The following is a 22,530-nucleotide window of genomic DNA, read 5'->3' as shown; positions in this document are numbered from 1 at the left end:
ACTACAGGCGCCCGCCACCTTGCCCGGCTAGTTTTTTGTACTTTTTAGTAGAGACGGGGTTTCACCGGGTTAGCCAGGATGGTCTCGATCTGCTGACCTCGTGATCCACCCGTCTCGGCCTCCCAAAGTGCTGGGATTACAGGCTTGAGCCACCGCGCCCGGCCTTTTTTTTTTTTTTTAAATAGAAGCAAGGTCTTATTATATTACCCAGTCTGGTCTCAAACTCCTGAGCTTTAGTGATCCTTTTATCTTGGCATCCCAAAGTTGTGAGCCACTGTGCCCCATCACTGATCTGTTTTTTTTTTTTTTTTTTGAAACAGAGTCCCACTCTGTCACCCAGGCTGGAGTGATCTCAGCTCACTGCAACTTCCACCTCTTGAGTCCAAGTGATTCTCCTGCCCCAGCCTGCCAAGTAGCTGGGACTACAGGCACTCACCACCATGCCTGGCTAATTTTTGTATTTTTAGTAGAGACTGGGTTTTGCCATTTTGGCCAGGCTGGTTTTGAACTGCTGACCTCAAGTGATCCACCTGCCTTGGCCTCCCAAATTGTTGGGATTACAGGTATGAGCCATTGTGCCCAGGCTGATTCACTTCTTAGTGTTGCAGATAAAATTGATCCTGTGACTTATTTCCTGAATGCTGTATTTGTACATTTACTTTTGTGCTTACATTTGCTATGCTTTAAGTGGAAACCAAGATGAATCAAGCAAATTCTGTCCTCAAGAAACTTAAAATCTTGCTTTGGGAGGTCAAGGTGGGAGGATCGCTTGAGGTCAGGAGTTTGAGATTTGCTGGGGCAACATAGTGAGTACCTGTCCCTAAAAATTTTTTTTTAAATAATAAATAAAATAAAATTAAAATCTAATGGCAGGGATAAAATAGGTACATAAATATCCCTAATATAAAGAATGTGATACATGCCAAGGTCATGTATAGGTAAGTTTAGAAGTTCAGAAGAGAATTCAAGTGTCTATAGTTTGTGAATGACTTCCCTGTTAGACAACATTTTGAGCTCATAAATGCGTTATTTATTTTAGTGCTTCAATACCCACCTTAAAAGACAAATATTATTAACCCCAGTTATCGATGATGAAGTTGAGGCTCAGGCAGGAGGTGACAATTGAATCGGCCTGAGGGATAGAGAGGATTTGCATAACTGGAGAGTTGGGCACCCCAGGTGAGGGGAATAGCTGTGGAAAGGCACTGAAAGCACCAGGGTCCAGGAAGCAGAGAAACAGGGTCATGAAATAGTGAAAGGAACGGTCAAAGGCATGTCTTAAGGCTTCTACTTTGTTATGATAAGGAAAGACACTGAGTGGCTGGATATGTATTGTCATGTGTATGTTGAATGAGGAAAATACATTAGAGACAAACACAAAGACGTGCGGTTTCTACAAAGGATCTGCTTATCAGTAAAACATTAATAGATACTGAGTGATATGAATGTCTTGGAAAGGTCATGACCTTAGAAATCTAAATAAAAAATTAAATAAAAAGCATTAAATAAATAAATGCAAGCACAAATCACAAATCTCTGATTTTGAGACCAGACTGAATCACAAAGCAAGACCTTGTCTCTACAAAATATTTTTTAAATTAGCCCAGCATGGTGGCACGTACCTGTAGTCCCAGCTACTCTGGAGGCTGAGGTGAGAGGATCGCTTGAGCCCAGGAGTTTGAGGCAGCGGTGGGCTATGATCACACCATGGCACTCCAGCCTGGGCAACAGAGGGGGATCCTGTCTCTAAAGAAAAAGGAAAAAAGAAATAATATATCCTCTTGTGGTCTGGGTCAGCCAATGAGAATACAACAGTGGAAAGATCTTGGAGTCAGTAAAAGTCATAGAATTCTAGGAGTGCAGCATTTGTCCTCTACTGTCCTGTGCTAATGCAGACCCAGCCATTCTTTGTATCCCTTGATTTCCAAAAAGCCTTTTAGTGCTATCTTCTCTTAAGAATGCATCCTGATTTTTAATGGAAGTTGGCTCTTAAGGCATTTTTCTTTTGTACTTTAAAGCTTAAGACCCAAAGAAAAACATGCATAATTAATCTGTCAAATCTGGGGATAGCTCTGCACATACTGCCAAGTCTCTCCTTCTCTTTCAATTTTTTGTTAGAAATTTGTGGCAGTAATTATATATACCTGGCACCTACTGTGTCTTTCTGTTTTCACAGGCATGTTTGACTTAAATACTCTCTACCATCACTTATTCTTCCACCTCCAAACTCATTTGTTTTGAGATTGCTTTTGTATTTTCACTTTTTATTTATTTTTATTTTTATTTTTGAGACAGCGTCTTGCTCTGTCTTCCAGGGTGAAGTGCAGTGCAGTGATTATGACTTACTGTAGCATCGAACTCCTGGGCTCAAGTGATCCTCCTGCCTCAGCCTCCTGAGTAACTGGGACTATAGGCACTCACCATCACACCTGGCTAATAAAAACAAATTTTGTTTTGTAGAGACAAGGTCTTGCTATGTTGCCCAGGTTCCAAACTTCTAGCTTCAAGTGATCTCCCTCCTTGGCCTCCCAAAGTACTGGAGTAATAACAGGAGTGAGCCATTATGCCTGGCCTCTATTTTCATTGAGAACTGTCTTTTAGGTCTAGTATTATCAGCTGCATCATGAAAAAAGTCCAGAAAAACAACAACAACAACAACAACAACAACAACAACAAAAACAACATATTAAAACTTAGGTCAAGGTTCCTTCTTTTTTTGTTGTTGTTTTTGTTTTTGTTTGTTTTTAGAAGGTGTCTCACTCTGTCATCCAGGCTGGGGTACGATGGCGTGATCTTGGCTCACTGCAACCTCCGCCTCCTGGGTTCAAGCAATTCTCCCACCTCAGCCTCCCATGTGACTGGGATTACAGGCACCTGCTATCACGCCCAGCTAATTTTTGCATTTTTGTAGAGATGGGGTTTCACTATGTTGTTGGCCAGGCTGGTCTTGAACTCCTGACCTCAGATGATCTGCCCGCCTTGTCCTCCCAAATTGCTGGGATTACAAGCATGAGCCACATACCCAGCCTCTTTGATATTTTTATATGATTGATTTCCTGCTCAGCATTGGCCACAGACACATTTACATTTGTTCATGGTTCTTGGGCTGATAATATCACTTCTTTAAAGAACAACATAACTTGTTTAGATGACATGTGATTATAGGAAGGGACTAATCGAGCCAGGAAATGAAGATCCCCAATCAATCATTTGGTCACTTACTTCTTACTTGTGACCCAAAATGAGATCAATTAAGTCCTTCCTGAATAATTTTTTTTTTAAATTGTGACAGGGCCTCTCTCTGTTTGTTACCTAGGTTGGAGTGCAGTGGTGTGATCATGGTTCACTGTACCCTTGACTTCCTAGGCTCAAGAGATCCTCCCATATTGATATGGTTTGGCTGTGTCTCCACCTAAATCTCAACTTGAATTATATCTCCCAGAATTCCCACGTTTTATGGGAGGGACCCAGGGGGAGGTAATTGAATCATGGGGGCTGGTCTTTTCCATGCTATTCTTGTGATAGTGAACAAGTCTCATGAAATCTGATGGGTTTATCAGGGGTTTCTGCTTTTGCCTCTTCCTCATTTTCTCTTGCCACCACCATGTAAGAAGTGCCTTTCACCTCCTGCCATGATTCTAAGGCATCCCCAGCCATATGGAACTGTAAGTCCAATTAAACCTCTTTTTGTTCCCAATTTTGGGTATGTCTATTAACAGCATGAAAACGAACTAATACACATATCAACCTCCTTAGTAGATAAGACTACAGGCATGTGCCATCATGCCTGGCTAAGTTTTTAAAAAAATGTTTGTAGAGATGGGATCTCACTATGTTGCCCAGGCTGGTCTGGAACACCTGGCCTCAAGCAATTCTCCTGCGTCAGCCTCCCAAAATGCTGGAATTACAGATGTGAGCCATTGCACTCAGTCTTCCTTGTATAATTCTTAGTGTAAATCTGGAATCATCCATATCAATCTTACTGAAAAAATAAGGAAGAAAATTGGTATGCATTTGAAGGAGACAAAATAATTATATATCTTGGATTCAGCTGTTACACTGTTAGCAGAAATAACAATATTTACTTTTAGAATGCTTTGTTTTCTTAAAAAATCCAAACACAAAGACTTGAAAATCCTTTTCTACGTAAATTTTTTATCTTGAAATTTACTGTCTCTTGAGAGAAGATATGGTTTTAGAATTTTTTCTTGCATCACAATCTGCCAACCACAGAGAAGTTAAGTGATGGCTTAAGAAACTAAGTATGATCTTCTATATTTATTTTCAGCATAATATTTCACTAATTTTTTTCCACCATCTATAAAATATCTATGATGACTATGTCTAAAAATCTTACCTGTTTAAAGCTGCATAATTGTGTGATTTTCAGCTGGTGCTCTCTTAATCCATTTGCAAATGTTTATCACCATTTTGTTCAAATGGAATGTCCTGGAATTACTCGACACATCAAAAGGCTTCATATTCTTTTGGCTGTTTAAGTGATGAATACTGATCTCTAACATGACAGTTTATAATTTAATTTTTCCATTAGCCTTACTTTTTAAGTAAGAAAGAAAAGCTGTATCTTCAAAATATATGATTTGACCAAATATTAAGGAGATCAGAGGTGTTTCCTATGAGTGCTTACCATATATATTATCATGATGTAAAATGCTGAACTGGCTCACGCAGTTATTTATTGTGGTAATATACAACATAGTTAACAATCTGAAGGGCATGGGTGCCAACCAAACAGAACAAGGTATTGGTCTTAGTGCTAGAGAAGATTGCTGGATCATGAGGAGGGGGCTTCTGGAAGGGGGGCCCGGGTAGTTGGGAAGGGATGGAGGTAAAATATTCAGAAAGCTGTGCTATGTTCCACTATTTCAACAATAGCATGGCTGTACTAAAAAGACCCTGCTACCCATCAGTTCTGTTGTTTGAAGAACTGTGTCAAGGAAGCCAAGGGTCTAGATTTCACCTGCATGTAGACCAGTTGACAGATACAGCAATTTACAATACATTCTAACAAAGCAGCATGATAACGAGAGAAAAGAGCACAGATTTTGGAGTCAGCAAGGCTGAGTTTGGATCCTTTCTTTATTCCTTAATAGCTATGTGATCCTGGGAAAATTTCTTGTGCTCTACAAATGTCAGTTTCCTTCTCTGTAAGAGGAGACAGCAATGCCTTCCCTGTAGGTTTGCTGAATGGCTACAGGTGAAATGGGTACAGCTCCTGTCATAGCACTGAGCCATAGGGAGTAGGCACTGAGAGCAGTTGCCATCATTCCCTTTATTTCTGTGAGTCCATTCTCTTGGGTTGTTCTTTCTTTCTTGGAAAAACTTTTCTTGAGCTTTTTGTTTTCTGCTCCTGCCTTAAATGTTGGTGATCCTTGGAATTCCTTTCTGCTGGTATCTTGTTCTTCTTCTCTCTTCAGCAGCCTCATCCACAACCACGACTTCTGCTGTAACTTTCGGGATGACTTCCTAATCTGAATCATTGTTCAGACATTTCTCCTGAGCTCCAAATCCAACTTCTTGCTAGTGTTCTCTGCTTGGTTATCCTTCAGGCCCCCTATACCCCACGTGTCTGGAATTGAACTCATAATTTTTCCCAGCACCACACTCTTCCTGCCTCTCCTACCTTGGCTAAAGGTAGCACCATTCATTTATGTTGTAAAGCTGGGAACCTGGGGGTCATCTTTGAACACTAACTATTCGTTTCCTTTCCTTTTCCCCTCCTCTCGTCTCCTCTCATCTCCTCTCATCTCCTCTCCTCTCCTCTCCTCTTCTTTCCTCTCCTCCCCTCTCCTCCTTTTCTTTCCCCCTCCATCCCTCTCTTCCTTCTCTCTCTTCCTTCTCTCCTTCTTTTCCTTCCTTCCTTCCTTCTTTCCTTCCTTCCTTCCTTCCTTCCTTCCTTCCTTCCTTCCTTCCTTCCTTCCTTCCTTCCTTCCTTCCTTCCTCTTTCTCCTTCCTTCCTTCCTTCTTTCCTTCCTTCTTCCTTCCTTCCTCTCTTTCTCCTTCCTTCCTTCCTTCCTTCCTTCCTTCCTTCCTTCCTTCCTTCCTTCCTTTCCTTCCTTCCTTCCTTCCTTCCTTCCTTCCTTCCTTCCTTCCTTCCTTCCTTCCTTCCTTCCTTCCTCTCTCTCTCTCCTTCCTTCCTTCCTTCCCTCCATCCATGTTTCTTTTCTTTCTTTCTTGAGGATCTTGCTCTGCTGCTCAGTCTGGAGTGCAGTGGTTTTATCTCAGCTCACTGCACCCTTGACTTCCTGGGCCCAAGCAATCCTCCCACCTCAGTTTTCCAAGAAGCTGGGGCTACAGGTATGTACTATCACATCCAGTTAATTTTTGTATTTTTAGTAGAGATGCTGTTGCCCAGGCTGCTCTCAAACTCCTGGGCGCAAGTGATCCACCTGCCTCGGCTTCCCAGAGTGCTGGGATTATAGGCATGAGTCACTGTGCCCTGCCAATTACCACTTTTGTATCCAAATATGTCATCTATTCCTGTTAATTTAGCCTCTTAAATATCTTTTCATCCATATGGTCTCACTTCAGGTCTCCAATCTTTCTCTACTATTAACTTGACTTCCTTGCTTGTAGCATCAACCCCCTCCAGACTATCCTATAAAAAGCCTAGAGAGGCTGGGCACAGCGACTCATGCCTGTAATCCCAGCACTTTGGGAGGTGGAGGCAGGTGGAATACTTGAGGTCAGGAGTTCGAGACTAGTCTGGCCAACATGGCAAAACCCTTTCTCTACTAAAAATACAAAAATTAGCCCGGTGTGATTGTACATGCAGGTAGTCCCAGCCACTTGGGAGGCTGAGGCAGGAGAATCGCTTGAACCCGGTGGGGAGAGGTTGCCATGAGCCAAGATTGTGCCACTGCACTCTAGCCTGGGTGACAGAGCAAGACTGTAAAAAAAAAAAAAAAAAAAAAAAAAAAAAAGGACTAGATAATAATCTGTTTCTTTTTCTTTTTTCTTTTTTTTGAAATGGAGGAGTCTCGCTCTGTCGCCCAGGCTGAAGTTCAGTGGCACTATCTCGGCTCACTGCAAGCTCTGCCTTCCTAGTTCACGCCATTCTCCTGCCTCAGCCTCCCAAGTAGCTGGTACTACAGGCACCCACCACCACGTCCAGCTATTTTTTTGTATTTTTAGTAGAGACAGGGTTTCACTGTGTTAGCCAAGATGGTTTCAATCTCCTGACCTCGTGATCCATCCGCCTTGGCCTTCCAAAGTGCTGGGATTACTGGCGTGAGCCACCGCACCCAGCCAATACTTTTCTTTTTGATATTATTTTATTTTTTGATGGCAGGATCTCTCTCTGTCACCAGGCTGGAGTGCAGTAGCAAACATAGCTCACTGCAGCCTTACACTCCTGGGCTCAACTAGCTTTTAAAATTTTGGTTAGCTAAAAATGGCTATTCATTGTAAAAAGGTAAAAAAAAAAAATAGGTAAATAAAAATAAAAACTACCTATAATCCACCAACCAGATAAAACAACCACTAAAAATTTGGTGCATATTTTTCAAATTATTTTAAACATATACATAATATAATGCTGTGTAAGGTTGAACTCTAGTAATTTTTGAGTCCTTCTTGTGATGAGATTTAAAATAAATTAAAATAAGATTTGCAGTCTGAACTGCACTGGGCAATTGATGGTACATACTCTGTGTAATGAATTCAAATTGCTGATTGATTATTGGTTGATTGTGTTTTACAGCCCATCTGGCCAAATCATCTACCTTTGTTGGGACAAAAAGGGTTTCTCCTAAAGGAAATAGATGAACCTGCTGTCAGTCATCCTAAGGAGTGTTCAGTCCTTGGAGCATGAAACTTAGAAGGCAAGCTTGGATGAGGCTGAAGGCTTTTCTCTAACACCAGAAGTTCTTTTTTTTTTTTTTTTTGGATAGAGTTCTGCTCTTGTTGCCCAGGCTGGAGTGCAATGCCATTGTTGCCCAGGCTGGAGTGCAATGCCATGACCTCAGCTCACCGCAACCTCCGCCTCCCAGTTTCAAGCAATTCTCCTGCTTTAGCCTCCGGAGTAGCTGGGATTACAGGCATGCACCATCACGCCTGGCTATCTTTTGTATTTTTAGTAGAGACTGGGTTTCTCCATGTTGAGGCTGGTCTCGAACTCCTGACCTCAGGTGATCCACCCACTTCGGCCTCCCAATGTGCTGGGATTACAGGCGTGAGCCACCGCATCTGGCTGACTAGAAGTACTTTTTAGTAAACTCTGACGAATGAGATTCAAGGGGCATTTCCAGTGAAGGAACAGATAAGGGCTACCTGAAGGAGGCTGGGAGCAAACAAGCTGTCCCCCAATCGTTTTTTCTTTCAGAGACTGGGTCTCCCTCTGTCTTGCATGCTGGAGGACAGTGATACAACCTAGCTTACAGGAGCCCCGAACTCCTAGGCTCAAGTCATCCTCCCATCTTGGCCTCCCAAGTAGCTGGAACCTCAGGCATGCACCACCACACCTGGCTAAATTTTTCATTTTTTGTAGAGACAAGTTCTCACTATGTTGCCTAGGCTGGTCTTGAACTCCTGGGCTCAAGTGACTCTCCCAGCACGGCCTCCCAAAGCACTGAGATTATGGGTGTGAGTCACTGAGGTCGGCTTTGCAAACCAGCCTTGTTAGGGACCAAGATGTACCTGGGCATGCAGAGCTGTGGGTGTTTCTGTGGTTGGTGGTGCCCCACACAACATTCCCATATTGCCTTCAGTGATGATGTTGCTTTGGCTCTTGTTATGTGACCTATTATCTTGCGAAGCAATTTGAAGCTCTTTAATTTAAATCTATCTTGTTGGCCAGGCACGATGGCTCACGCCTGTAATCCCAGCATTTTGGGAGGCAGAGGCGGGTGGATCATTGGAAGGCAGGAGTTCGAGACCAGCCTGGCCAACATGGCAAAACCCTGGCTCTACTAAAAATAAAAAAAATTAGCCAGGCACCTGTAATTTCAGCTACTTGGCAGGCTGAGGCCCAAGAATTGCTTGAACCCAGGAGGCGGAGGTTGGGGTGAGCCAAGATCACACCACTGCACTCCAGCCTGAGTGACAGAGCAAGACTGTCTTAAAAACAAAAACAAACAAACACACAAAATCTATCTTGTTAATGTGTCCTTGTTCTACTAGTGAAAAGTAGATCTGAGATTTCCTGAGTCTCAAGAGACATTCTATGTACTAATTATTTTAACTTAATGTCTTTGAAGACAGTAATTAATGCAGCATATTTAAGTTGCTAAGGTTTTTCTCTGCATATCCTGGACTTTGAAATGACACTGATTATTTGTATCACATGCTAGTTAGACCAAGAGAAGATGTTTCAAGTTAATGTCAAACAAGTACAGCCTTCCCATTCTTAAAGTTATTTTTTTAAAAAAAGTTATATAATAGGCTTAAGTAGGAATCTGTTACGTATGTTACCTTTGTTTCTTAAGAATAGTCTTTTCACAGCGTTAAGACAGGTACCTTTTCAGTCTTTTTCTAAATATTTTGCATTCATGGATATGAAATGGGAATATTTTTAGTTTTCATAGTATCAAGATTTGTATGAACTTATTATAGTGAAATTATATACACTATGATAATTTCTGTTTTATAAATTGTTTTGTACTGATTGAATGAAATTACTCATGTTCGTGTACACTAATATATAAATATTTGTCTTCTCCTAAGGTCCAAGGTAACAGGTTGTTTATGCCAGTGGATCTCCAATTTTAGCCTGCATCCAAAATGCCTGGAAGATGCTGGGTCCCACCCTGAGTTTCTGACTAAGTAGGTCTTGGGAGGGGCCGAAAATATGCCTTTGTAACAAGTTCTTAGGTTGTGCTGATGCTTCTGGCCTGGGGACCCCACTTTAAGAACCATTATTTTATTTTTGTTTTGGTTTTTGTTTTTTTGAGATGGAGTCATGCTCTATCACCCAGGCTGGAGTGCAGTGGTGCAATCTCAGCTCACTGCAACCTCTGCCTCCCGGGTTCAAGCGATTCTTGTGCCTCAGCCGCCCAAATAGCTGGGATTACAGGTGCCTGCCACCACACCTGGCTAATTTTTGTATTTTTAGTAGAGACGGGGTTTTGCCATGTTGCCCAGGCTGGTCTCAAACTCCTGACCTCAGGTGATCTGCCCGCCTCAGCCTCCCAAAGTGCTAGAATTACAGGTGTGGGCCACCGTGCCTGGTTGAGGACCATTAGTTTCAACATTCAGAAAGATGCTCTGCATAGGCTTGCCTGAATGCTGGAAAGTTTCTGTGACAAATAGACACAGAGAGAGGATCCCTCACAGATGTTCCAATCGTAAGTGCTTAGGTCATATATCCCTGTTTAATTTCATAACACATGGAATGCTGGCTCAGGTGACGGGGAGGGGGCTAAGGCTATAAGCCCCATTTTAGCTATTGGAGAGTGCAGGCAGGAGTGGAAGAGTGTGTTAGTTTAGCTTTGTCCAAATTGAATTGGAAGTTCAGGTGGAGCTATGCTGAAGGGAAATAAAAATTATGAACCAACACTCAGGAACAAGAACAGGGCTGCAGAGAGAAAGAAAACTAACAACTTGTTGACTACCTAATGATAGATGCCTTCATTGACTCATTTCATTTAATCCACACCAGTCTCCTGAGGGCAGGGAATAGTATTCTCATTTTTATAGATGATGAAAGAAACTGAGATTCAGAAGGTTAAGTGACTTAACACAAGGACACTCCCAAATTGTAATTGTCTGGGCCTTAAATTGAATGCCAGCTGGTTTGTTTCTAAACTTTCTATTTTATCTGTGGATGAGGGTTTGAGAAGGGAAGTAAGGCAGAGTGTCACATACTGCAAAGAGATCAGGTGGGATGAAAGCTCAGAAAGGGCCACTTAGATTTGAGGTCTGAAATGAAAAGCTTTAGCATTTTGGTTATCAGTGCACGTCCCCCAACTGCAGAGGGCAAAGAAGGAGAAGCAGTAAGTGAAGACTCACTTTTGAAACTCACTTTGGCTCCTGCCTGTAATCCCAGCACTTTGGAAGGCCAGGCGGGAGGATCCCATTGGGCTCAGGAGTTTGAGATCACCCTGGGCAATATAGTGAGACCTTGGCTCTACTAAAATTCCCCCCAAATCAGCCCAGTGGTGTGGTGCCTGCCTGTGGTTCCAGCTACTTGACGGGCTGAGGTGGAAGGATCCCCTGAGCCTGGGAGGTCGAGGCTGTAGTGAGCTATGATCACACCACTGCACTCCATCCTGAACGACAGAGTCTCGCTCTGTCTCAGAGAGAGAGAGACAGAGAGAGCAAGAGAGAGAGAAAGCGAGAGAGACTTTAAAAAGGGAAAAGCAATAGAATGGTACCTTGAGGATTAAGATCTTCCCTTACATAGACACCCATGCAAATTGGTGGGTTGTTTATTCAGACACGGGCCATTAAAATATTGCTTCAAGGTTTTGGACTACGTTGAACTGATGTCTCTTGATAGATTTTTTTCCCATCCCTACATCTGTTGGAACACTTACAAACAAGCAGGGTATTCCAGTCTTGTCAGACTTCTCCTGCCAAATATGCTTAATTATGTAACTGGGTGAGGTGTGCATTGCCTCTTACATAAGAACCGGTTTTTCTCTCGTTTATCAAGTTGGATTGGGCCACTTACTTCTCTTCTGCTTGTGTGCATGTGATCTCTGATGGGGAAGGTGCCGGTAAAAGCATTACTTAACTGACTTTCAGTTTTAGTTTAAGCTTTAGAGCCAGTGAGCTCAAGTTCTTAAAATGCTTAACATGGAGAAAATCAACTCTATTATATTTAAGTGCTTGAAGTGTTTTGCCAGTGATCCAAAATAAATGAAATAATGAAATATTAAGTTACTGATTCATATGGGTTCACATAAAAGATTGTGTAAAATATTATTCCATTCCTGCTATAAACTCATTATTTTGTCTTTTTATTTTGGAGTTATGTGGAGATAACTTATAAATGACTATAGATTTTTTTTTTCTGCAGTATGACTACAAAAGATTCTTAGTTGATTTATTACTGAACCCCCAAATATTTAACAGGTAGAGCTAAGAGAGTGAATCATATATTAAACCTGAACCTAATGTAGCTAAAATTCTTTTTAGAAGCAGGCAGGTTATAAAGTAATTAACACATTGCTGAGATACTAATCAGTATCTAAGGGAAATGAAATTGTTTCTGTCACATGAGTTCTCTGAATTGAAATAGATTTTAGAAATGATTTATGGATTTTTTTTTTGTCTGAAGAATATTCTAGCTACATTTTCAAAACTTCTAGAAATTCTCCCTGAGGATTAGTATAAAAGTACATGTGAATCTATGCTCTTTTATTTAATTGAAAATACATATATAGATTCAATTAAATAAATATAATTTGACTGGGTGACTTGCTGTGTCACCCAGGCTGGAGTGCAGTGGCGCAATCACAGCTCACTGCAGCTTTGACTTCCTGGGCTCAAGCAATCCTCCCACCTCAGCCTCACAAGTAACTGGGACTACTGGTGTACACCACCACACTCAGCTACTTTTTAAAAATGTTTTGTAGAGATATGGGTCTCACTGTGTTGCCCAGGCTGGCCTCAAACTCTTGGGCTCAACCAATCCTCCTGTAGCGGCCTCCCAAAGTGCTGAGATTACAGGCATGCGTGACTGCACCTGGCTAAGCTGTGTTCTTTTTTTTTTTTTAAATTTATTTATTATTATTATACTTTAAGTTGGAGGGTACATGTGCATAACGTGCAGGTTTGTTACATATGTATACTTGTGCCATGTTGCTGTGCTGCACCCATCAACTCGTCATTTACATCAGGTATAACTCCCAATGCAATCCCTCCCCCCTCCCCCCTCCCCATGATAGGCCCCGGTGTGTGATGTTCCCCTTCCTGAGTCCGAGTGATCTCATTGTTCAGTTCCCACCTATGAGTGAGAACATGCGGTGTTTGGTTTTCTGTTCTTGTGATAGTTTGCTAAGAATGATGGATTCCAGCTGCATCCATGTCCCTACAAAGGACTCAAACTCATCCTTTTTTATGGCTGCATAGTATTCCATGGTGTATATGTGCCACATTTTCTTAATCCAATCTGTCACTGATGGACATTTGGGTTGATTCCAAGTCTTTGCTATTGTGAATAGTGCCGCAATAAACATACGTGTGCATGTGTCTTTATAGCAGCATGATTTATAATCCTTTGGGTATATACCCAGTAATGGGATGGCTGGGTCATATGGTACATCTAGTTCTAGATCCTTGAGGAATCGCCATACTGTTTTCCATAATGGTTGAACTAGTTTACAATCCCACCAACAGTGTAAAAGTGTTCCTATTTCTCCACATCCTCTCCAGCACCTGTTGTTTCCTGACTTTTTAATGATCGCCATTCTAACTGGTGTGAGATGGTATCTCATTGTGGTTTTGATTTGCATTTCTCTGATGGCCAGTGATGATGAGCATTTTTTCATGTGTCTGTTGGCTGTATGAATGTCTTCTTTTGAGAAATGTCTGTTCATATCCTTTGCCCACTTTTTGATGGGGTTGTTTGTTTTTTTCTTGTAAATTTGTTTGAGTTCTTTGTAGGTTCTGGATATTAGCCCTTTGTCAGACGAGTAGATTGCAAAAATTTTCTCCCATTCTGTAGGTTGCCTGTTCACTCTGATGGTAGTTTCTTTTGCTGTGCAGAAGCTCTTTAGTTTAATGAGATCCCATTTGTCAATTTTGGCTTTTGCTGCCGTTGCTTTTGGTGTTTTAGACATGAAGTCTTTGCCCATGCCTATGTCCTGAATGGTACTACCTAGGTTTTCCTCTAGGATTTTTATGGTATTAGGTCTAACATTTAAGTCTCTAATCCATCTTGAATTAATTTTCGTATAAGGAGTAAGGAAAGGATCCAGTTTCAGCTTTCTACTTATGGCTAGCCAATTTTCCCAGCACCATTTATTAAATAGGGAATCCTTTCCCCATTTCTTGTTTCTCTCAGGTTTGTCAAAGATCAAATGGCTGTAGATGTGTGGTATTATTTCTGAGGACTCTGTTCTGTTCCATTGGTCTATATCTCTGTTTTGGTACCAGTACCATGCTGTTTTGGTTACTGTAGCCTTGTAGTATAGTTTGAAGTCAGGTAGCGTGATGCCTCCAGCTTTGTTCTTTTGACTTAGGATTGTCTTGGAGATGCGGGCTCTTTTTTTTGGTTCCATATGAACTTTAAAGCAGTTTTTTCCAATTCTGTGAAGAAACTCATTGGTAGCTTGATGGGGATGGCATTGAATCTATAAATTACCTTGGGCAGTATGGCCATTTTCACGATATTGATTCTTCCTATCCATGAGCATGGTATGTTCTTCCATTTGTTTGTGTCCTCTTTTATTTCACTGAGCAGTGGTTTGTAGTTCTCCTTGAAGAGGTCCTTTACATCCCTTGTAAGTTGGATTCCTAGGTATTTGATTCTCTTTGAAGCAATTGTGAATGGAAGTTCATTCCTGATTTGGCTCTCTGTTTGTCTGTTACTGGTGTATAAGAATGCTTGTGATTTTTGCACATTAATTTTGTATCCTGAGACTTTGCTGAAGTTGCTTATCAGCTTAAGGAGATTTTGGGCTGAGACAATGGGGTTTTCTAAATATACAATCATGTCATCTGCAAACAGGGACAATTTGACTTCTTCTTTTCCTAACTGAATACCCTTGATTTCTTTCTCTTGCCTGATTGCCCTAGCCAGAACTTCCAACACTATGTTGAATAGGAGTGGTGAGAGAGGGCATCCCTGTCTTGTGCCAGTTTTCAAAGGGAATTTTTCCAGTTTTTGCCCATTCAGTATGATATTGGCTGTGGGTTTGTCATAAATAGCTCTTATTATTTTGAGATACGTTCCATCAATACCGAATTTATTGAGCGTTTTTAGCATGAAGGGCTGTTGAATTTTGTCAAAAGCCTTTTCTGCATCAATTGAGATAATCATGTGGTTCTTGTCTTTGGTTCTGTTTATATGCTGGATTATGTTTATTGATTTGCGAATGTTGAACCAGCCTTGCATCCCAGGGATGAAGCCCACTTGATCATGGTGGATAAGCTTTTTGATGTGTTGCTGAATCCGGTTTGCCAGTATTTTATTGAGGATTTTTGCATCGATGTTCATCAGGGATATTGGTCTAAAATTCTCTTTTTTTGTTGTGTCCTTGCCAGGCTTTGGTATCAGGATGATATTGGCCTCATAAAATGAGTTAGGGAGGATTCCCTCTTTTTCTATTGATTGGAATAGTTTCAGAAGGAATGGTACCAACTCCTCCTTGTACCTCTGGTAGAATTCAGCTGTGAATCCATCTGGTCCTGGACTTTTTTTGGTTGGTAGGCTATTAATTGTTGCCTCAATTTCAGAGCCTGCTATTGGTCTATTCAGGGATTCAACTTCTTCCTGGTTTAGTCTTGGAAGAGTGTAAGTGTCCAGGAAATTATCCATTTCTTCTAGATTTTCCAGTTTATTTGCGTAGAGGTGTTTATAGTATTCTCTGATGGTAGTTTGTATTTCTGTGGGGTCGGTGGTGATATCCCCTTTATCATTTTTAATTGCATCGATTTGATTCTTCTCTCTTTTCTTCTTTATTAGTCTGGCTAGTGGTCTGTCAATTTTGTTGATCTTTTCAAAAAACCAACTCCTGGATTCATTGATTTTTTGGAGGGTTTTTTGTGTCTCTATCTCCTTCAGTTCTGCTCTGATCTTAGTTATTTCTTGCCTTCTGCTAGCTTTCGAATGTGTTTGCTCTTGCTTCTCTAGTTCTTTTAATTGCGATGTTAGAGTGTCAATTTTAGATCTTTCCTGCTTTCTCTTGTGGGCATTTAGTGCTATAAATTTCCCTCTACACACTGCTTTAAATGTGTCCCAGAGATTCTGGTATGTTGTATCTTTGTTCTCATTGGTTTCAAAGAACATCTTTATTTCTGCCTTCATTTCGTTATGTACCCAGTAGTCATTCAGGAGCAGGTTGTTCAGTTTCCATGTAGTTGAGTGGTTTTGATTGAGTTTCTTAGTCCTGAGTTCTAGTTTGATTGCACTGTGGTCTGAGAGACAGTTTGTTATAATTTCTGTTCTTGTACATTTGCTGAGGAGTGCTTTACTTCCAATTACGTGGTCAATTTTGGAGTACGTACGATGTGGTGCTGAGAAGAATGTATATTCTGTTGCTTTGGGGTGGAGAGTTCTATAGATGTCTATTAGGTCTGCTTGCTGCAGAGATGAGTTCAATTCCTGGATATCCTTGTTAACTTTCTGTCTCGTTGATCTGTCTAATGTTGACAGTGGAGTGTTGAAGTCTCCCATTATTATTGTATGGGAGTCTAAGTCTCTTTGTAAGTCTCTAAGGACTTGCTTTATGAATCTGGGTGCTCCTGTATTGGGTGCATATATATTTAGGATAGTTAGCTCTTCCTGTTGAATTGATCCCTTTACCATTATGTAATGGCCTTCTTTGTCTCTTTTGATCTTTGATAGTTTAAAGTCTGTTTTATCAGAGACTAGTATTGCAACCCCTGCTTTTTTTTGTTCTCCATTTGCTTGGTAAATCTTCCTCCATCCCTTTATTTTGAGCCTATGTATGTCTCTGCGTGTGAGATGGTTCTCCTGAATACAGCAGACTGATGGGTCTTGACTCTTTTTCCAGTTTGCCAGTCTGTGTCTTTTAATTGGAGCATTTAGTCCATTTACATTTAAGGTTAATATTGTTATGTGTGAACTTGATCCTGCCATTATGATATTAACTGGTTATTTTGCTCGTTAGTTGATGCAGTTTCTTCCTAGCCTCAATGGTCTTTACATTTTGGCATGTTTTGCAATGGCTAAACATTTGCAATGGCTAAACATGGTACCGGTTGTTCCTTTCCATGTTTAGTGCTTCCTTCAGGGTCTCTTGTAAGGCAGGCCTAGTGGTGACAAAATCTCTGAGCATTTGCTTATCTGTAAAGGATTTTATTTCTCCTTCACTTATGAAACTTAGTTTGGCTGGATATGAAATTCTGGGTTTAAAATTCTTTTCTTTAAGAACGTTGAATATTGGCCCCCACTCTCTTCTGGCTTGGAGAGTTTCTGCTGAGAGATCTGCTGTTAGTCTGATGGGCTTCCCTTTGTGGGTAACCCGACCTTTCTCTCTGGCTGCCCTTAAGATTTTTTCCTTCATTTCAACTTTGGTGAATCTGGCAATTATGTGTCTTGGAGTTGCTCTTCTCGAGGAGTATCTTTGTGGCGTTCTCTGTATTTCCTGGATTTGAATGTTGGCCTGTCCTACTAGGTTGGGGAAGTTCTCCTGGATGATATCCTGAAGAGTGTTTTCCAACTTGGTTCCATTTTCCCCCTCACTTTCAGGCACCCCAATCAGACGTAGATTTGGTCTTTTTACATAATCCCATACTTCTTGCAGGCTTTGTTCATTTCTTTTTCTTCTTTTTTCTTTTGGTTTCTCTTCTCGCTTCATTTCATTCATTTGATCCTCAATCGCTGATACTCTTTCTTCCAGTTGATCGAGTCGGTTACTGAAGCTTGTGCATTTGTCACGTATTTCTCGTGTCATGGTTTTCATCTCTTTCATTTCGTTTAAGACCTTCTCTGCATTAATTACTCTAGCCATCAATTCTTCCACTTTTTTTTCAAGATTTTTAGTTTGTTTGCGCTGGGTACGTAATTCCTCCTTTAGCTCTGAGAAATTTGATGGACTGAAGCCTTCTTCTCTCATCTCGTCAAAGTCATTCTCCGTCCAGCTTTGATCCGTTGCTGGCGATGAGCTGTGCTCCTTTGCCGGGGGAGATGCGCTCTTATTTTTTGAATTTCCAGCTTTTCTGCCCTGCTTTTTCCCCATCTTTGTGGTTTTATCTGCCTCTGGTCTTTGATGATGGTGATGTACTGATGGGGTTTTGGTGTAGGTGTCCTTCCTGTTTGATAGTTTTCCTTCTAACAGTCAGGACCCTCAGCTGTAGGTCTGTTGGAGATTGCTTGAGGTCCACTCCAGACCCTGTTTGCCTGGGTATCAGCAGCAGAGGCTGCAGAAGATAGAATATTTCTGAACAGTGAGTGTACCTGTCTGATTCTTGCTTTGGAAGCTTCCTCTCAGGGGTGTACTCCTCCCTGTGAGGTGTGGGGTGTCAGACTGCCCCTAGTGGGGGATGTCTCCCAGTTAGGCTACTCAGGGGTCAGGGACCCACTTGAGCAGGGAGTCTGTCCCTTCTCAGATCTCAACCTCCGTGTTGGGAGATCCACTGCTCTCTTCAAAGCTGTCAGACAGAGTCATTTGCGTCTGCAGAGGTGTCTGCTGCGTTTGTTTAGTTTACTGTGCCCTGTCCCCAGAGGTGGAGTCTACAGAGACAGGCAGGTTTCCTTGAGCTGCTGTGAGCTCCACCCAGTTCGAGCTTCCCAGCAGCTTTGTTTACCTACTTAAGCCTCAGCAATGGCGGGCGCCCCTCCCCCAGCCTCGCTGCTGCCTTGCCGGTAGATCACAGACTGCTGCACTAGCAATGAGGGAGGCTCCGTGGGTGTGGGACCCTTCCGGCCAGGTGTGGGATATGATCTCCTGGTGTGCCTGTTTGCTTAAAGCGCAGTATTGGGGTGGGAGTTACCCGATTTTCCAGGTGTTGTGTGTCTCAGTTCCCCTGGCTAGGAAAAGGGACTCCCTTCCCCCTTGCGCTTCCCAGGTGAGGCAATGCCTCGCCCTGCTTCAGCTCTCACTGGTCGGGCTGCAGCAGCTGACCAGCACCGATCGTCCGGCACTCCCCAGTGAGATGAACCCAGTACCTCAGTTGAAAATGCAGAAATCACCGGTCTTCTGTGTCGCTCGCGCTGGGAGTTGGAGACTGGAGCTGTTCCTATTCGGCCATCTTGCTCCGTGCCAGCAGCTGTGTTCTTTTTATTCTTTACCAACATAAGAACTCAAGAGTAGACAGACACTCTGACTTCCCCCAAAGTCAACCCTACGCATAGGTGAATTTTAACAACTACAAGATTTACAGCGCGTAGGTGAATTTCACAGCTACAAGATTATAGGACTATCAGCAGTTCTATTTTTTTCCCCCATTTGGTCATTTACAAGCCAGTAATGACACCATCCTTTTCCCTCTAAATCACCTGAAAGAAATCCCAAACATTAGACTATTGCTTTGGGTTACACACTAAACAGGTAAATGATCCAGGAGGATGGTCCAGGAGGACCACTAGAACCTACTACTAAAATATGTATTTGGTACCATAATCTCTCTGGTCTGTTTCCTCATCTGTAAAATGGGGATAATAGTAGTATCCACCTAACAGAATTTTTAAAAGTAATTATTTTTAATATGAAATAGAGACAGGGTCTCCTTGTGTTGCCCAGGCTGGTCTCAAACTCCTGGGCTCAAGCAATCCTTCCACCTTGGCCTCTCAAAGTGCTGGGATTTCAGGCATGATCACCATGCCCGGCCTAGAGTTGTCATGAAGAGTAAATATTAATACATGTAAAGCCCTTAGAACAGCGCCTGCCATAGAGTAGTCCACCAATTAAAGTGACACATTTATTACCTAAGAGGGAAGAGAGAATAGGCCATCTCTCATGAAGCTGTCAGCAAAGAGTGGTAGAAATGTGTGAAACTGGATGAATTTGGCAGTTCAGAATCAGATTTGATGGCACCGGGGCAAAGGACGCTGCCCAGGAGGGGTGCACCCTGACCAAGATTGATCTGTCTGCTTAGGAGGGCACTTCCCGTGGACACGGTGTCTCCCAGTGTGTGGCCAGGGGAACGCAGGGGCAGCCCACATTTGCCTTCAGTCCACTGCCATCTCTGAGCACAGGCCCCAGCCAGGGCAGCCTTTGAAGGATGCTGCTTTCTTCCACTCAAGATGCAGGGTCCATCTAACATTAAAAAGGATGCTAATTTTTTTTTTTTTTTTTTTTTTTGAGACTCTTGCGCTGTCACCCAGACTGGAGTGCAATTGCAGGGTCTCAGCTCCCTGCAGTCTCTGCCTTCTCGGTTCAAGTGACTCTCCTGCCTCAACCTCCTGAGTAGTTGGGATTACAGGTATGTGCCACCTCACCCGTCTAATTTTTGTATTTTTAGTACAGACGGGGTTTCACCATGTTGGCCAGGCTGGTCTTGAACTCCTGACCTCAAATGATCCACCTGCCTCGGCCTCTCAAAGTGCTGGGATTACAGGTGTGAGCCACAGCGCCCAGTCAAGGGATGCTACTTCTTTTCCAGGCTCTCATTTCACATATCCAAATAGGAAAAAAAAAAAAAAAAAAAAAAAACCATGTTGTTTACCTCTTTAAGCCTGTGTAGTCAGATACTTTTCTTAACCAACCTCTTTACTCAAAGAATTGCAATGCCTCCTCCAGGTGTATATTTAGAAATGTTGCCATGGTCACTGCTTCCAGTTTGGGCGTCTGTCATTTGGCTGTTGCAGCCTGCAGGTGAGACGCTTCTCACGGTCACATCGAATCATGTCTGGGCCATCGTTGGGGTGGGGAGTGAGGGGCTCAGAAAAGCCCGTTACTGCCATCAGCACCCTTGCTGATTGCTTTATGATTTTACTTTAATTGGGCAGGTCACATGGCCTCCCTGGAATGACATTCTGTCCTTTATGAAATGAGAGTGCTGGCTGAGCCTCTAGAGCACCTTCAAGCTCTGATGTCATATTTGATTGATGTGACCCCAATCACTAAGAAGTTGACTTACTCTAGGGCTGCTAACATATTTCTTACATACCCGTTACAAAAGCAAAACCAGAAACCTCTTCCACTCAGTAACAATCTCAAATAGATTGGATCTAGTGACCCCCGAAGCCACTGTGACAGTTGACTTCTCCCTGGGCTCCATTCCCTCTGGTCTGACCCCTACTGTCCCACTTGACTTGAAACAGGCTTTGCTGTTATTTACTTTCTGAAGACTCTCAAACTTCAAGCCGGTTCGTCAGAAAACCTCCTGGGCTCCTGAGACTTCATGGAAGTAAAAGGTTTTAATTCTAGTCTATGCAGGATTGAACATGGTGAGACTGTTCAAAATAAGTATCATCTAGGACTTTTCTGTTATTGACAACAGCAGATTTAATACGTGCCCAGTAATACTTTGAATAGGGTCACTTTCCAGACATGATCTTGATAACATTTGCTAGGCATTTGGCAACATTGCTTCGTGAAGTTTATAAGCAAATTGCTTAGCAACTGTGGAGAGAGGGCATGCAAATAAAATTACGAATATGGGACTACGAGGTTGCTGTGAAATTACACAATTGTGGGTTTTTATTTTTTTTCTTTTTTTGAGACAGTCTCGCTCTGTGGCCCAGGCTGGAGTGCAGTGGCATGATCTTGGCTCACTGCAAGCTCCGCCTCCTGGGTTCATGCCATTCTCCTGCCTCAATCTCCCGAGTAGCTGGGACCAAAGGCGCCCACCACCACGCCCGGCTAATTTTTAGTAGAGACGGGTTTCACTGTGCTAGCCAGGATGGTCTCGATCTCCTGACCTCATGATCTGCCCGCCTCGGCCTCCCAAAGTGCTGGGATTACAGGCGTGAGCCACCGCACCTGGCCCCAATTGTGGTTTTTAAAATGTATTTAGGAATGACAAAATGACCATCAAGAAAGATTAATGCTGACTCCATTAGTGACCGGAGAAATGCTAGGGCAAATATAAATGAGATCATGGATATGATTCAGATGCTGAGGTGATTTGCTACCTGTACATTCCTAGCAGTCAGCTGTTTAAATATCTTGATATTCTGTATCTGGAAAACATGCACCTGTCATCTTTGGATGACAGGTTTTGTAAATTATTTTGTAAGCTTTTTGTGTTTAAGCGTGTTCATTGAGTGTTCACCTTTGGATGAAAGGTTTTGTAAATTATTTTGTAAACTTCTTGTGGGTAATGATTTTCTAATATTCTTTGTCTTACCCCAAGAACCTGAATTCATTATATTCACTATATAGATTCAGCTATTTGAAATGCTTTTTAAGATAAAAAGAGAAAATATCTACATACACAAATACATTGCATAGTGTGCTTCGTAAATATTTTAGGTGGAAAAGTGTTCCCCTTCTCTGTGGGAGAAGCCTGCATAGGTTCTCGAGTAAATTTGCTTAAAATGTTCCATTTCTATTTTACCATTGCAGGGTGGGGACCTGGAAGATTTAAGTCATCTAATTGCATAAACCCAACATTTCCTTAATATAAGTAATGTATTTTATTTTAGGTTCTGGGGTACATGTGCAGGTTTGTTATATCGGTAAACTCACGTCATGGGGGTTTGTTGGTTTGTTGTACAGATTATTTTGTTGCCCAGGCAGTAGGCCTAGTACCCAGTAGATATTTTTTCTGATCCTTTCCCTCCTGCCACTCTCCACCCTCACATAGGGCTCAGTGTCTGTTGTTACTCTCTTCATGTCCATGAGTTCTCATAGTTAGCTCTCACTTATAAGTGAGAAGGTGCGGTATTTATTTTTCTGTTCCTGCGTTAGTTTGCTAAAGATAATGGCCTTCAGTTCCATCCATGTTCCCGTAAAAGCCATGATCTCATTTTTTTATAACATATATTTTTTC

The 22,530-nt window shown here is 42.1% G+C and overlaps 1 long non-coding RNA gene across 3 annotated transcripts in view; it reads right to left on the bottom strand.

The window, feature by feature from the left end:
- LOC139356399 (uncharacterized) overlaps nt 1-22,530 on the bottom strand; it is a 70,005-nt gene that overhangs the window by 11,081 nt on the left and 36,394 nt on the right. The window contains exons 4-7 of one of the 3 annotated variants that reach the window (XR_011608202.1): nt 4,358-4,491; nt 3,832-3,982; nt 2,347-2,433; nt 1,623-1,746 (exon numbers count right to left, since the gene is read on the bottom strand). This is a non-coding gene — a long non-coding RNA (uncharacterized lncRNA). The remainder of the gene's footprint in view (nt 1-1,622; nt 1,747-2,346; nt 2,434-3,831; nt 3,983-4,357; nt 4,492-22,530) is intronic. The other 2 variants (XR_011608203.1, XR_011608204.1) reach the window with 2 other exon arrangements.

Source organism: Macaca nemestrina, chromosome 9, assembly GCF_043159975.1.
Source record: "Macaca nemestrina isolate mMacNem1 chromosome 9, mMacNem.hap1, whole genome shotgun sequence".
Classification (NCBI taxonomy): domain Eukaryota; kingdom Metazoa; phylum Chordata; class Mammalia; order Primates; family Cercopithecidae; genus Macaca; species Macaca nemestrina.
This window is presented reverse-complemented; position numbering and strand designations above follow the sequence as displayed.